At 34.4% G+C, this 11,476-nt stretch overlaps 1 protein-coding gene across 6 annotated transcripts in view; it reads right to left on the bottom strand.

Annotated features, from left to right (window-relative positions):
• Positions 1–11,476, bottom strand: part of RALGAPA1 (Ral GTPase activating protein catalytic subunit alpha 1) — a 339,477-nt gene that overhangs the window by 222,645 nt on the left and 105,356 nt on the right. The gene's annotated exons all lie outside the window — the stretch shown is intronic.

Genomic DNA, 11,476 nt, shown 5'->3' with positions numbered 1-11,476 from the left:
ACAGTCAACAATTCAAGATTGGGACTCAGGGAGAGAGAAGTTATGACTAGATATATGGATTTTGCCATCATTAATGACAAGATGATAACTGATTCCACTGGAACTGATGAAATTATCAAGAGAAAATAGAACTAAAAAGAAGCTTAAGACAATGGGAGTTGATGTGGAGGAATCACATACTTAATGGACAAAAGAAGAGTAATAATTCAGCAAAGGAGAATGAATAGAGTTCAAACAGGTAGGAGAAGAACCAAGAGAGAGAACAGTGTCCCAGATACTAAAGAAGGAGAGGAAGGAGACAGTGTCCACAAAGAGAGGGGAGCAAACTCTGCAGAATGAGGACTCAGAAAACACCAACAAATTCAAAAATTTAAGATATCTTTAAGAACTTTGGAGACATCAGTTTCAGCTGAGATTTGGAAGCCAAATTCCAAGAAGTTGAGAAATGAGAGGAAAAGAAATAGAGGTAACAAGTATGGAAAACATTCTAAGAATTTGGCCGTGAAAGATATAGGATAGTGGAGAAGAGGATGAGAGAATCAAATGAAAGTTCTATAATTAAAGGAATGGGAGAAGGAGAACTTGGATATGTTTCTAGACCGGGGTGGGGGGGGGCGCCAAGGGGGAGACAGCGGATAAGGACAGATTGAAGATTATAAATAGAATGGATGAAGCAAATCTGGAAGAGACAGAAGTAGGGGATAAAAACAAGGACTTGAGCAGAAAGGGGTGGTCTTAACAAAGAGCAATCTTTTCTTCAGGAATACAGCAAAAAAGGATGTGATATGATAGCATACAAAGTCCAAAATCTGTATTTTCTCAGTAAGTTAAGAGGTGATATACTCTGTTGAGAGGGAAGTGACTGCAGATACTATGAGAGATTTCAAAAAGAAGTAGGTTTTGAATAACTATTAAGAGAATGAAAGGCAGCTAATGAAGAATAAAGATTAGCAAGGAGCTAACTATAAGGGCCTATCTGATACATAAATCTGTAGTGGATATAAAAGGAAAGGTTCTGCCACTTTTTTCCAGCAGTGTTCAGAAACATTCAAGTAGAAGAGATGATAAATGGTGAAGGTAAACCCAGGGCTGGAATTTGGCAAAGTGTGACTGGCAATAGGATGAAGCAGCAGAAATGATCTACCATATGGGCAAGATTATGAAGAGAAGATGACACTGCAGAGATGGCAAAACTAGGAGAAAAGGAAGTGGGTGAATAGGGATTAGAGGCCATCTTGAGAAAAACAATAGGTTTGGGAGGAGTGAAGTAGAAGAAGAGATCAAAAGATAGGAGGTATGATTGGAGAGAAGAAATGTCCAATATCATAGCTGAGTTATGGATAATGGTAAAATATATGTTCACCACTATAGGTTACTGAAATGGAATGAAGATATAAGTTACAGGAGCCGGAGGTTGAAAAAGTGGGACAGAGGGCAGGAAGAGGAAGGCCCTGGATATGAAGGTAAGGGGTTGGGTGGCAAGACTGTGAGCAACATGCGGAATTCCTTGAGACATCACAGAAAATTACTTGGAGGCCAGCACATGACTGCAACAAGAATCTGGAGTAGTTGATATAGGCCAATGAAATGAATCTCAAAGAAGGAAAGGCTGATGAGTGATGGTGGTAAAGGATGAAGTGACAATGAGGAGTAGGCCACCTAATCTTCCTGACCCAGTGTGGTGGGAGCATGAGAGCACCCAGTACTGGAAAGAGTAGATAGGGATATAAAGACATAGTGTCTCCTGGTAAAGGGAGGTTTCCATGAACAGATTAAACCGCATGAAATGAAGTGGCACAGGAAAAAGGGAAATCTGTTAATAATGAAAGAGGTCCAAAGGCACGGTGGAATGGAATTCCTGGGAGATATATACTGTCAAGGGGGGGGACTAAGATGGACACAGATGAAAAGTAAGAATAGGTAACTGAATCAGCAAACAGTAATTCTGAATCACTGTAATATGGAGAAAGGGCACTGGAAGTTTTCCAATCATGAAAAGAGAAAAGATCAAGTCCTACACCTTCTCGCAAGACAAGGCACGGCAATGACCATTTATTAAGCAGTTACTATGTGTCAAATACTCTTATGCTAAGTATTGAGCATACAAATAGAAGCAAGAAGAAAAACAGTTCTTGCTCTCAGGGGGCTTTTATGATTGGGGGGGTGGGGTACACAACAAATAAAAGGAAGCTGAAAAGCAGGCACTGGGGAGGGGGTGGGGAGAGGTTAAGGGAAGGTACATGTTAGCAAATCATAGGCACAACCAGGAAGGGTACGAAGCATGGCTGGCCTGGGCCGAACCTCAAGACAGAGGCATGTGAAGAACTGACCACTGGGAGAAGGGAATTGGCAGAGTGGAAGGATGTTCCAGGGTTAAGAAGCCTCAGGCACTGAGGTTATGCTCTGGAGAGAAAAGTAGCTGAGTTAAGGTTTCACCAGAAACCTTACTGCTCTATTTATTCAAGGAGTGTTATCAGCTTCTACGCTCCATAACTTTAATTACTGAAGAGCTGGAAGTAGAACCAGCAGAGTACTGGGTCAATAAAATCCCTCATGTTAGGTGTCTACAGAGTAAATCACACTTGGTATGAAGCTTTGCGGATGTTGAAAATGAGGCAACTCAACTCGTCAAGTGCTGATTAAGACACTGTGCCAAGGTATGGGGGAAACAAAGACCAAAACTAAATCCTACATTCAAGAAGTTTAGTAAATAAAAATAAACATGAAGAAATTTCAGGTGGTAGAGGGAACACTAACTAGAATAATCAGGAAAGGCCTTTTGGTAAGGGTGACATTTGAGTCAAACTTGAAAGGGAGTGAGAAGTTCAAAAATGTGGAAAAAAGAGTGACATTGAAGGTAGAAGGAACAGCCTGTTTTAAGGCCCAGAGACAGAAAATTGGAAAGCCACACATAGGGAAGAGAAAGTAGCTCAATTTGGCTGGAATACAGTACATGTGATGAAGTGTAATGTGTAATCAACCTGGAAAGACAGACTAGAGCTAGATTTTGAAGGGCTTCAAACGTCAAACTAAGAAGATTACATTTTATCACAGAAGAAATAGCCACTAAATCTTCTGGTGCAGGGCAGTGACATGGTCAATAATGTGTTTTAGGAAATGTCAATTTTATAGTACTTTTGGTACCCTGACAATTAGGAGCTCTGATTAATCTGTTTTTAAGACCTCAGATGGATGCAAATATCCTGTAGGTCCTCAACTATTTCTAACTCCACCAGATGCTCAAGATTTGATAGACATGAAGACTTTTGGCACTATGGTGCCTTTATGTAGGTGGCAGATGGAAAAGGTAGTGACTGGGCCACTGGGATTGGGATGAACTCGTGCTCAGCACCATATCAATAGCTTTACTCCAAGAAAGCAAAAGGAGAGTTGCATCCAAAAGCTGCCCTACATATGTGGAACAACCAATTTGCCTCCAAGTTCTCAGATACATAAGGCCTATTTAAAAACAACATGTATTTTCAATTTAGTACTCAATTAAAGCAGTGCAGCCATCCAATTAACCAATCTCAGCAACACACAACAAAAAGTCATCCAAAAAATTTAGTGTGAATTCTCCAAACAAATTATCTATTAAATTGCAAAATGCAGGCCTTGAGATACATGTCAGAGGTTTCTGAAGTTTCAATAACAATACTCTTTTGGATATAATCCAGGAAGAATTCACCCTTCACCAAATTCTGTGGAGATTATAATACAAATACTCTAGTGTATTAATGCTTGATAAAAAACATGTAATCTTAAACTTTACCCAAAAGTAAAGTACATTTTAATTATATTTATTTTTGGCATTCATTCAGTGGGTTGGTTCATTTTGGAATTTTAATATTTTATATTTTCCCAATTAAAAACAAATGTTAACATTGTTTTTATACTTTTGAGTTCCAAATGCTCTCACCTTCCTTCCCCTTTCCCATCACTGAGAAGACAAGCAATTTAAGAAAGGTTATACACATGCAGTCACATAAAACATATTTCCATATTAGTCATGCTGTGAAAGAAAACACAGGCAAAAAAGCCCAAGAAAAATAAAGTAAAATAACAGCATGCTTCAATCTGCACTCAGACTCAATCAGTTCTTTTTCTGGAGGTGGAGAGTACTTTTCATGATAGATCCTTCAGAATTGTCCTGGATCTTTGAATTGCTGGGAGTAGCTAAGTAATTCATAGTTGATCATTGTATAATACTGCTGGTACCATGTACGATGGTCTCCTGGTTCTGTGGACTTCACTCTGCATCAGTTTATGTAAGTCTTTCCAGGTTTTTCTGAAAATATCCTGCTCAGCATTTCTTATACAACAACAGCATTCCATCACAATCATATACAACAACTTGTTCAGTTACTCCCCAATTGATGGACACCCCCCCTCAATTTCCAATTTTTGGCATCACAAAGAGAGGTGCTATAAATATTTTGTTCATATATCTTTTTCCCTTTTTTTTTTAATCTTTCTGGGATACAGATTTAGTAGCAGTACTGCTAGATCAAAGGGTATGCAGTTTTAGAGCCCTTTGGGCATAGTTCTAAATTGTTCTCCAGAATGGTCAAACCAGTTCATAACTCCATAAACAGTGCATTAGTGTCCCAATTTTCCCAAACCCCTCCAACATTTGTCCTTTTCTATTTCTGTAATATTAGCCAATCTAATAGATATGAGGTGATACCTCTGAGTTGTTTTAATTTGCATTTCTCTAATCAATAGTGATTCAGAGTCATAAGACTATAGATAGCTTTGATTTCTTCACTTGAAAACTGCCTGTTCATATGCTTTGATATCAATTTATCAATTGAGGAATGACTGGTATTCTTATAAATCTGACTCAGTTAAACTCTCAATATATTTGGGAAATGACAACTTTATCAGAGAAACTGCCTGTAAAAAATTCTGACCCCCCCCCCCGTTTTCTGCTTTCTTTCTAATCACAGCTGCATTGCTTTTGTTTGTGCAAAACCTTTTCACTTTAATAAAAAATGATTCCTTTACATCCCTTAATATTCTCTGTCTCTTATTTGATAATAAATTCTTCCCTTATCCGTAGATATGACTGGTAAACCATTCCACGCTCCCCTAATTCACTTATTATACCACGCTTTATGTCTAAACCCTAAATCATGTACATTTTGGTGCATGGTGTGAGGTACTGTTTTCTACTTATGGTTCCTGACAAACTGCTTTCCAGTTTTCCCAGCAGTTTTTGTCAAATAGTGAGTCCTTGTCCCAGAAAGTCTGGACCTTTGCATTTATCAAATACAAGATTACTAAGGTCATTTCCTACAGCATGTTGCATACGTAATCTATTCCACTATTCCACCATTCTATACTCTTAGGTCACCTTCCTTCACTTTTTTTCCCATTGACTCCCTTGACATTCTTGAGATGTCCTTTGTATGACAGAAAAATAGTTGATAGTTTTAACATAACAGTTAGTAGCAAAAACAGAATGAAAAATTTTTTTCATAAAACAGGCAAAAATACTAGAATGTTAGTGAATGCTCTTCTGTCAATATAATTTCCCATAACAAAATTCTAACTTATACAAAGAAGTTTTGAAAGAGAAAATAAATGTTAAAATGTAGTTCTCATTAAATTTAGTCAATACATGATTATAAAAATGGTAATGATAGCAAATAGATGCAAAGTTTCAGTTTCCTGATGTTTGATTAGTTTTAATTAATTACGTTTTATTAAACCTATTTAATATTAAACTTATAGCTAGATTTGAATATAAATTTAACAGATTTAAGATTAAATCATCAAAAAAATTTTAAATTAATATACAAAAGGAGAATATAGATCCACATTTAAAAAATAAAAATTAATTATAGAATTAACATTCGTGAACTTTTAAAATCTGTGCTATATAGAAGTAGAGTGCCAATCGTATATAATGTTGCATATTTTATCATATGTGGCTGGTGTTGTTTGGTTTTGAATTTTTTTCTTTATTATAAAAGAAAGCTTGTTGGATAGGTGTAGGAAGGGATATAATAAGAAATCAATCTGATGTAAATACAAAAGGCATCAAAAATGAATGCCAAAAAAGAAGAAAACAAAATTTGTTCTATAGCAAAAACCAGGTCACATCTGGAATAAAAATTTGGTTTGCTATTAGTCATTGCAAATATAAGTTTATTAATGAACCAAGGATGACTAATAAATTATAGAGCATAATACGATAAATGGAAACATTTTGTTTTATATAGCCTAAGATAATGGCTTTATAAGTAGTAAAGATTAATGTATTGCAAAATAACAAATGACAATTAAATAATGTTTTAAACTTTGCAAAGTACTTTACACATATAATCTTATGTTAGCCTCACAAGAATATTTTAAGATAGATCCTATAGTTATTGTTAGCCCTATTTTACAGGTAAGGAAATTAACTCCTTACTTGACCGTGGTCACAAAGCAAGTGTCAGAAGAGAGTCTATGGCTTAGTGAAGCCATAATGCCTCTCTGAAATAACTTAGTTATGCTGTTTACATTAAATATAAGATAGGTCATTTTCATAGACATTAAACCTTGAAATAAATATTATTCTCTTTGAAAACTGTTCTATTTTACAAATGAAACGAGACAAAGTGATTCACTCACCATATCTTGAAAGACTCCAAAGTTCTTTTCAATAATAAGAGAATAAAAAGAAGGCTTCAACTGGGTCTTAAAAATCTCAATTTCTTTAATGAAGCTCTGATTATAGCTTTATTTCTAAATAATAAATTAAAACTAACTACTACGGCCATTTCTTTTTTTTAAAGAATTGGCATCTAATTACTAAAACGTCAGATCTTAGAATGAAGCTCTGAATGGTTAATGGAATATATAAAGGAATGTTCATGCCAAAGTATGTCTTATTCAACACAATGAAGTACAAGAAAATGTCTGACTAGTACTGTTTTGAAGTGTCTTATATTATGCTAAATATAGGTTAGTTTTTACATTATGTAAAAAGAAGTTTTGCTCTCTAAAAACAAAGAGAAAGCAGGTTAGACAAAAATTATGCTAAAACTGGAAGGTGAAAAATGTAGATATTGTGCTGAATATATAGGGAGACAGGATGCTTTGGAAAAAATCAACTTAGGCTAGTGATTATGGACAAAAATTCCAAAATTAATTATTCACATTTATTTAGTGTTTCACAGATTTATAAAGTACCTGTCTCACAAAACTCCTTTGAAGTGCAATCCGGGGTGAGCTACAGCCAGCTCAAATCAGAGATGATTGTTAATTTTTTAATGTAAGCATCTGTACCCCTAAAATCAATAAATGCTACAAGCCTTTTTTTTTCTGTTAAGTGTTTAGATTTAAGAAAGTGATGAAGAAAATATTAATAATGCAGATTAAACTAAAAAGTGTGTGTTTATTTTTTGGATAGCTAATTGTTAAACATTTATCAGAATGCTCCTGGACAAGTATTAGTTGAGTGAGGCAAGTATTATTTTCCCATTTTATAGAGGAAGTTACAGTCATACATCTGGCAAGTGGCAAAGTCAAGTCTTGACTACAAATCCAATGCTCCTTCTACTTATGCTATGCTGATTCTGCTTTAAGAAAAATGATTCAAAAGTTAAAGGGTTAAAACAGAGTTACCTTTCCTCTAGACTACAGGTGTGAAGTGGCCAGCAAAACTCTTAAGTGCTGTGAACTACATTAAAATGTAATTGGGAAATGTTTAACAAAATAAAAATACAAAACAGATGATGTCAATTTGTGGTTTTCTAAATCATTATGCTGCTGCAGGGATCCATTCCTATTTGAGTCTGACACCACTGTTCTAGATGACCAGCTACAGAATATGACAGAAGAGTTAAAATCAAAGGGTCCTGTTACACAGCTAGATTCAAACTATTACTAAAGTGATTATACTCAAGTACCAACAAGGTCTCGCCTGTAACCTCCAACAGCATGTTAGCCAGCAAATAGCTACAGCAATGTCAGACTAGCTGAGAAATTATGAGACTATACACTTCAAAGGCCTGTTATAATTTTTTTTTATTTTTTATTTTTTTTTTGCCTGTTATAATTTTAAGATTGAAGATGTTATAATATTAAGAACCCCTAGTCCCATTCAAATACCAACTGTTCCCTATTACTTCCAGGATCAAATATAAAATCTTATGTTTAGCTTTTAAAGCCTTTCAGAACTTGGTCCCTTCCTAATCTTTTAGTCTTCTCACACTTTGCATACTCCAGCACACTGGCTTTCTTGTTGTCCTCACAAAAGAACACTCCATTTCCTGACTACATGCATTTTTATTGGTTGTCCTCATGCCTGGAAAGCTCTCCCTCCTTGTCTCTCCCTCCTGGCTACCTTCAGCTCTCAACTCAAATCCCACCTCCCACTCCAACCCCCCAAGCTCCACAGTTTAATGCCTTCCCTCTGAGATTACTACCAATTTATCCAGTATAAATATTGTATGTACACAGTTGTTTGTATATTGTCTCCCCAAATAAAATGTGGACTCCTTGAGGGTATAGACTTTTTGTTTTTGCCTTTCTTTGTATAAGCCAGTGCACAGTATCTGGTACATAGTAAACACTTTAATGCTTGTTGACTCAACTATTTGAAAAATGAATAAAAACAGACAAATGTAAACTACAAAGGAACTAGTTCTAAAGTTCTTTTGTAGTCTGACATCTAATGAAATCTTTCTTAATTTAGCTACAAAAGTTTTAATTATTCAACTGGTGAACAATGTCATACTGTATCACACCCATAGTAATGAATGCAGGCAATTAACCTGAGGAGATAAAAAGGACTGGAACACTCTGAAAATGTACAGTCCATCAAGTTATTTCATAAAGGTAATTTATGTAATAAAAAAGGGATTGTTCATTTCTGAACAACAGCAATCCAAGCAAGATATTCAAGAAAAACTATTCCTCCACGATTTCTACTTTTCCAACTAAAATTTACCACAAGTGACTAAGGAGTTAAGGACATCCTGTAATGTGCTCATTGTGTTTGGGAGAGCATTTACAAGAGTTGGATTAAAGTTTTGAGCTTTTTAAAACAGTGAATGTGCCCAAATATTCTTACTTTACTAGGAAAACACAACCTCATTCCATTAAAAGATTAATTAAAATATGTTCATTTATGGAAAATGAATATTAATGATATGCCCAATATTTTTTAAAAAATTATTTTATTGACATTTATCTTTGCATCAGAATCATTTCCCACACTCCACCTTCCCTTCAGAGTGAACCTTCTCTTTTGATAAAGAAAAACAATTAAGCAAAATCATTTGGTGGTGAGTGAGAATGTAGCTATCATTCCAGGGAATATGTTTCATTGTCTCTGTTCAATTTTTGTTTTACTGATTTTTCCCATCTACATTGCTGTAGTCATTGCATATGTTGTTCTCTTAATTCTGCTTATTTCTCTCTGCGTCAGTTCATAAAAATCTGTTTCTCTGAATTCCTCATCTTTGCAATTTCTTGCTATACAATAATATTCTATTACATTCATATAGCAAAGTTCTTTTTTTCCGGCCATTCCACAATAGAGAGGCACCCACTTCTGCCTAGTTCTTTTGCTGCCACCTTTAAAGAATGTTGCTATTAATGTTAACATACGGGGTGTTACAAAAATCTTGATGTGGTTCTAAGCTACTACTTAATTCCCTTGCAATTTACATTTGCCCTATTTTCTTTTCGTTTTTCTAATATAGTCAAGTCAACAAACATATAAGCTACTAGTTTATAACTTCATTAAGACTTTCAGTACCTTGGACCTGTGTTTCTGTCTCTGACTTAGAATATCTCCTTAGTAGTATGATAGATAACATAATTCAAACTGAAATTCAGTATGTTTGGCCCACTTCACAGCTCTACTAAAAGTGCATCAATGTGCTTGTAATTCTCACATCTCCTCTAACACAAATTATTTCCATCTTTTGTGTAGTGTTCATCAATTTTTGCATGGTATAAGGGGAAGCTAAAGAGTCATCATCTCCATTTCTCTTACTAATAATAGTGATTTTTAAATATGTTTTCATTTATATTGCAATTCTTTTTCTAAAGACTGGTCATTCATCTCCTTTGACAAATAATCTATTAAGGAATGGCTCTTGGAGTTACATATATTCCTAAGAAGGGATGATTTTATTCTTTGTATTAGTAGCATCTTATACACTTAGCACAATACCTGACACACAGTAGGAACTTAATAAATATTTATCAATTGATTAACCACACATTTATCAATATTTTTTGATGAAAATATTTCCTACTATACTGTTCCTTTTAATTCTGCCTTCATTAATTTTACTGATTCAAAAAAGCTATAAAATTCTATGTTTAATATTGGCAATTTTATCTTTTATGCTCTCATCTATTATTAATATGATTCTTTCCCTAGGCATAGCTGTGAAAATTACCTGATCTTGCTGTCTTATAATTTTATTCAAATGCAAGTCATATATCAATTTTCAGGTTACTATGTCATATGGTGTTATAAATTAAGTTTACTAAATTTTGCCAAACTTCTTTCCAATTTTCCAAGAAATCCTTATCAAAAATGTTCAGCTTTATCAAACACAAGGCTAGTATTTTATATTGTTTTGGTTTTGGCTCATTTAATCTTTTCCACTGATCTCTTTTTTCTATTTTACCTAGTATCAGCACGTTTTGGTGGCTACTTCTGTATAATATCATTAGAGGTTTAGTGATTCTGTAAGGTTCCTTTATTCCTACTTATTTCCCTGAAAGACTATGAACTTTTTGTACTTCCATGAATTTTGGGGTTTTTTTCCTGCTTCTAAGAACTGTCCCCTCAGGAATTTGATTGGCAAAGCATCAAATCTATAAATTAATAGGTTGTAATATTTCTTATTGAATTGGTATAGCCTATTATTTAAGTATACCGTTATTTCTATAAATGGCAATTTCATGGTTTATATATTTTACATTGTTTTATAATAATCATATATGTATATAGTAATATTAATCTGTACATATGAAATTTCTCTTATCATTTCTTCCCTTTTTATCTGTTAGTATAAGCTCATAGTAGGCTTGGGAATCACGTAGACATGACTATGAATCCTACTTCAGACACAATGGACTGCATGACCTCGCCATGTAACTTAAATCCCTCTTGGTTTATGTTTACTCATTTGTAAAATTAGGATTACAATAGCACCAAACTCACAGAATTATGAGAGTCTGATGAAATAATGTTGTAAACTGCTCTGCAGAACTTGAAGTGCTATATAAATGCTTATTTTTATAATAATCCTTATATTTTCATTACACAGAAATAAAATTATTTTTAATCCTCTGCCCATCTAACTTCACCTCTATAGGGTTAACTAAAGCACAGCCAGGCAAAATATAAAGGCAAAAATGATAAGAGAAATCTTATTCAAAATAAACACAAACTACATAAAATCTCTGGGAATTAACCTAGTAAAACACACAAGATTTAGATAAATATAACTACAAA

This window comes from Trichosurus vulpecula, chromosome 3, assembly GCF_011100635.1.
Source record: "Trichosurus vulpecula isolate mTriVul1 chromosome 3, mTriVul1.pri, whole genome shotgun sequence".
Taxonomy (NCBI): domain Eukaryota; kingdom Metazoa; phylum Chordata; class Mammalia; order Diprotodontia; family Phalangeridae; genus Trichosurus; species Trichosurus vulpecula.
Note: the sequence above shows the minus strand (reverse complement) of the source record. Positions and strands in the feature narration are given on the sequence as shown.